Raw genomic sequence first — 5,749 nt, 5'->3', positions numbered from 1 at the left:
GGCAGCCAGAACTACAGGCATGCGCGACCAATCTGGCCAACCTCCACGCCTCTTAAATCCGCTCTGATACTGAACATTTTGGAAAATCCTATATAGCATATACTGTGTGTCTTCCCACAATAATAATTTATGATTCTTAAATGTCATAAAAACAATTTCAATGGATGGATTCACATCTTTTTTTTTTTACCTACAGTTTGACGACTTCCTTAGTCCAAACCTGCACTCGCATCTTTCTCAGAGCACTGACTAGACAAAGCCAATCTCTCCCTTCCTGCATGCAAAAATAGCTTTTCCAGATCGACTGTTGTAATTGGCTTTTTTCCAGGGCTTTATGCTCTACTGAAACCAAACACTTAACTAAGCAATTTCACTCTAAGTTTAAACCCAGGAGAAATGACGACGTTTTTTTTTTGTTTCTGTTTTGAGATTTGGGGGTGAATTCTGAAATCATTCATTTATAATTAATCCCCTGTAACATCGTCGAAGGAATACACCTGCGATCCTCTTTCACTACCACATGCGTGAGTTAAGACAAATAAAATGCACATGAAACAGGTACGTTAGAGTCTTAGCACAGCAGCCTCGTATTTGTCCTTCGACATAAATTTGGGACGTTCTGAAAAGGCCTTCCGACACGGTGACACGTTGCTCAGATCGGCCAGCAGAGGGCGACCAGGGCGCCGTGGAGCTCAGATGGAACCACGCCCAGGTTATGGTTGCTTATATCCAAGTGTCTCTTCTCTGAATTTTCGAAACACACAGAAGAAAATGAGAGTTTCTGGAAAAGAAACGCTTCCATTATTTTTATTGGGGTAAAACTCACACAACATAACATTAGCCACTTTAAAGTGTACAATTTAGTGGCACTTACTACAGTCACAATGCTCTGCGATCGTCGCCTCTATCTAGTTCCAAAACGTAAGAAATGTTTAAGTTTTCTAGTAAAAAAAAAAAAAGAACTTACAAAAAGCCCAGCCCTGTCCTACCCTCCTTATTCCGTGTCACCCCAGTTTTGTTTCCACCTGCGCTATGTCAGGAATGGGCCCTGCGCATTCCCCAAACAGCATTCCTCACCCCACAATGCACAGAATCTGAGCCAGGGTTTAAAACTACATGTTCGAAAACCAAAAAAACATCTCAGTTCTTTAGTTCTTTTTCTCTAGGAATTGCACAGTGACAACAATGGATAAGCCAGGATGTGGGTGACCGTTTAAAAAACAACCAAAAAAAAATTCTGTACATACCAGTTTGTCATTTCTCAGCAAAGAAATGAATACATTATTTTAATTGAAATATGGTTCCAAGACGGAAATGAACAAGGTGCTCCATCAAGGTGCTCCAGGTCCAGTCTTTGATGGGAAATTCACAGTTATTTCCACCCAGGGTGAAAATTTAAGTTATTTCTAGGTTAGACCCGGAGCCAAGATTTTGAGGGCACCATGTCAACTGGTTAGATGACAACTTTGAGGAAAGCAGGACTTAATAGTTCATGAAAGGAAAGCAGAAGGTTTGTGCAACCTAAATCCACTTTTTTATTAAAGAAAATTTAATCTACTTCTTGGGGTCTTGGCCCAGGGAAGGGTAAAAAAAAAAAAAAAAAAAAGCCAAACTGGGGGGGGAGGGGAATTGCTGGTGGTGACTCTGGGAAGACAGAAGGGAGGGAAACTGAAGCTCGAATGAGGCCGGATCCGCCCTAACAAAGAGGCAGAAACTGTGTCTCAACAGCCACCAGATCCAGTTCAGGGCGGTTTGAGCCAGTTTCTGAGCTGGATTGAGAACAACAGCCTCGGCTGAGACTTGACTAGGGTGAAACGGAAAACACAAAATGGACTTCCAAAGAAAGAACCGGGTTTGGCCTGGACTCGCTGGAGCCTGAAGCTGTTTCCTGGAGTAGCGAAGTCAGATAAAATGTCAGGCCTGGAGCCGGCGCGGTGGCCTGGGGACAGGAGGAGAACTTACGGAGCACTGCCTGTGTGCCACGATCCGGTCCGCATTTTCTCTCGTACTGCTCCTAATCGTGGCTGGTAAAGGGAAAAAGGGCCTCAGGGTATCAGTTTTCAGAGAGAGCTGGCTGCGGCGTTGGGGGAGGGGAGGATAGTGTGTCACCGGTAGTTCCGTGGGTGGTTTAAGGCGTGTGCGCTGGGGGGAGACGGGAGAGAGGGTCTGAGAGAAAGGGAGCAACACTTCACACCCTGCAGTTCACACCACCTCTGCTGCATTGTTGCTCAACCCCAAAGTGCACTGCGCATAGCTGCGGTGGGAGTGCCCTACCTGCGGTTGTCATCTGTACCCCAATTATCACACCTTCTCAAGCCCTGGGCGTTAAGGGGCAATCTGCCTACTCAAAACTGTCAACATACTCTCCTCATCTGTGTCCCAAAATACGTACAAGCTGTACCCAACCTTCTCGACTAAGAGGCGCAGCAGCGTTAGGTGACACTGGAGTGACAATCCTGCCCTCTGGCTCCCCTCCCCCCACGTGCCAGAACCCCCTGACATCTCGTCAGTCCCACCCTGAAGCGGCTCCTCTCACCGAATGTCTAATCTGAGCCGTGGTCCGCAGCTGTCGAGGGTGTGCACATCCTGCGGCCAAGTTCAGCGCAGAACTTTCCAGAGCTGGGGCATCCCTGCCCCACCCCCCCACCCTCCCCCCCAAAACCCCAAAAGCTTCCTGTGAGTCAAAGTCCAGGTCTGCCTGGTGGGATGGAGGCTGTGTGTGTGTGAGAACTCCCTCTGCCCTGAGTGGCCAAAGATGTTTAGAATCTTCCAGAGAGGCTCCCTCCACACCCCCAGGTCTTCTCTAACCGGAAGTGAGCCCTGGGGCTGGGGAGTGGCGGCCCATGGCGCTTACAGATCTCAGCGACACAGGCTCAACTAGGAATTGTCTGCAGGTTTCAGAAGCACCCTAAGAGATTGGGGGCGGGAGAAATCAGGCTGAAAGATGTCAAAAATGCCATTTTAGTCTTTTTTAGCATAGACACATCTAGAGACAACTGGACCGCAACGCACTCTGCGTTATTTATGTGCGAAAACCCAGCACACACAGAACTTGCTGGCACGTTCTATCTGGTGGTCATTACACAAATAAATAACTTACGAAGCACTTCTGCATGCATTTCATTAACTGTTAGACTCTGGGCTGCTACGGACTGTGCTGGAAGGTCTCTCTGTTGTTTGGGGGGTTTTTTGTTTTGGTAGGAGATGATACATTTACCCCCATGAAGAGAAGATGCAGCAGGCTAGAGAGGAGGTGATGGGAATAGTACTAATCACAGAGCTCCCTGCAAACCGGACACCTACCAAGTGTTTCGTATCTTAAAACGCCTTATTCAGTACTCGCCCTAACTCCCTAGGCTATGATCGGTCCCATTTCAGAGATGAGGAAAATGAAGTTCAGAAAGAGTAGGTATTTTACTGTAAGGTGTCACACGTGGCAGGCAAAGACACTGGCTCCGAAGCTTTTAAACCGGAGTCTACACCGCCACCTCACTGGCAAGCGGTTATATAAACCCTTCTCCAGATCCTACTAGGTGTCAGTGGTCACAGGGAGAGGGGAAGAATTGGTTCTCAGCGGTGAGAATACAGCCGGTTCCTGCCTTCAACGAGCTTTCAGTCTACTGGCTGTTTTTCTCAAGGACAATGCAGAACTGTCTGGCAAGGGATTATTTTTCTTCTGTCTCTGGGCCTCAGAGGCCATCTGGGAAAGGCAGTTTGGAATTTTCCTGCCATTTCCGCGCCGGCCGCGCGGGGAGGAGCGTCTGCACCCGGGCCGGGCTGGCGGCAGCCGGCGGCGCGGGCGGCTCGGGCGGGCGGGGCGGAAGGGGGCAGGGCGAGGCCCCCGGGGAGCCGTCGCCATGGCAACCGGCCTGCTCTGCAGAACGACGTCTCCAACCCGGAAAAACAGCCCGAGAGCGCTTTCCCTCCGCGATCCCCACGGCCTGCCGGGCCAGGGGACGCACACAGGGGGGTTCTTTCTCTGTAGAGAGTTGACTCTTTACTAGGCCAAGAACAAAGGGAGACATTTGTCGTCCGGGGTCTGTCTTTGTAAGGGGCCGGAATAAAACCAACAACGCGAGGTTCCTTAGTTCCTCTCCACCATCCACAGGAAATGAACGCTGTGTTGTCACGCAAGGTTCCTTTTTTGTTTTTTAAAAATGCATTTGTGGTGACTTTTATCCCCATTTTACAGATGAGGGATTAGTAAGCATGAACGGATCTGACGTCTGTAAAACTATCATTTAAAAAACCCGGGCGTCCTTTTCGAAGGGTTCCTGAAGGTGGCCCTGCCGTTGCCTATTTTGTGGTGATAATCCTGCCACAGAATGTGAAGAGGGCTCCTGCCCACGTGCTGGTGGCCTTGGGAGCCACCGGCGCTGGCTGGACTGGCCGCCCGCGCTCCGCTTCCCGCCGCGCGCCCCTCCCCCGCACCGCCGCCGGGGGCAGGAGGAGGAGGAGGAGGAGGAAGGCCGAGGGCATTCCAGCCCCACCCCCGCAAGCCTCCACCGCCACGAGCTCGGAAACTCCTGCTCAGCGGGGCTGAAAGAAGACTGTGAGCAGGCCGCCCCGTGACTGTGCTCCAGGCTTGCCGATGATACACCCCGACTACACCCTGCGCGTGGAAGGCTGTCCCCGCGCTCGGCGGCCCGGGTGTGGCCTCCCTGAAGAGGAGGGCAAGGGTCTCCGTCGTCAGTCCCCACCCGCAAGACTAGGACCAGAGCGGTTGCTGTGAGCGGAATGACAAATGATCTTCCATAAATGCCCGCACTTAACAAGGAATGTAATTTTTTTTTTTAATAGTTACAGGCACCAGAAAGGTTAAGCGTCCCGCGCCTGCGTCTAGGTGTCCTCGAGGAGCCCAATCCGTTATAAAAATCCGCGAGACCAAAATAAAATTGACCTGTACCTCGGCTGGAGTCCGTTTGTGCAGTGGTGACGGAGGGGACGACTATGTAGGAATGCCTGAGGCGCTTCTTCAAACCACACTTTCCACCGCACCCCTGGAGATTTTGTTGCCCTAAGGTACTTAGTGAAAGGAAATGTCACCTCCACTCCTCAGGAACAAAGCTGAGAACCACCGCCAGAGAACCTCTTTAAGGCGTGAATTGGATGAACCATTGATATGAAATGAAGGCCTAAATAGGTTGTCTTTGCCACAGTTATTTGTATTTCAATACTGTTAGCTTACCCTGCTTTAGGAAGTGAAAGCAATGAATCTTTATAGTGAATTTTTAAAGACCCTTACATTGTTATAATTCTCCTCCCCAAAGCTTGAACCTTGTAGTTTTCAATAGTAATTGGACATATCCTTTTTTTTTTTATTATTTGAGACAGAGCCTTGCTTTGTTGCCCAAGCTAGAGTGAGTGCTGCCTCAGCCTCCCCAGTAGCTGGGACTACAGGCATGTGCCACCATGCCCGGCTAATTTGTTCTATATGTATTAGTTGGCCAATTTCTTTCTATTTATAATAGAGACGGGTCTCGCTCTTGCTCAGGCTGGTTTCAAACTCCTGACCTCAAGCAATCTGCCGGCCTCGGCCTCCCAAAGTGCTGGGATTTAAGGCGTGAGCCACCACGCCCAGCCTGGACATAGCCTTGAAAACTCCCTAACAACCAGGGTTACAATACTAATCGCTATGCTAGACTGGTGAATTTTTTAAAAATCACATAAAGCATGGAATTTACTTTCAAATATCTTACAGGCTCAGAAGGAAGATTCACAGGAAATGAGCTATTGTAGAGTGACGTGG

At 49.6% G+C, this 5,749-nt stretch overlaps 1 long non-coding RNA gene across 1 annotated transcript; it reads right to left on the bottom strand.

Moving 5' to 3' along the window:
* Nucleotides 1–2,625, bottom strand: LOC105876683 (uncharacterized). The gene is made up of 3 exons (XR_012921342.1): nt 2,537–2,625; nt 875–941; nt 1–781 (listed from the first exon to the last, which is right to left on the bottom strand). It is a non-coding gene; the product is annotated as an uncharacterized LOC105876683 (long non-coding RNA).
* Between the last annotated feature and the right edge of the window lie 3,124 nt (nt 2,626–5,749).

Source organism: Microcebus murinus, chromosome 10 (assembly GCF_040939455.1).
Source record: "Microcebus murinus isolate Inina chromosome 10, M.murinus_Inina_mat1.0, whole genome shotgun sequence".
NCBI lineage: Eukaryota > Metazoa > Chordata > Mammalia > Primates > Cheirogaleidae > Microcebus > Microcebus murinus.
Note: the sequence above shows the minus strand (reverse complement) of the source record. Positions and strands in the feature narration are given on the sequence as shown.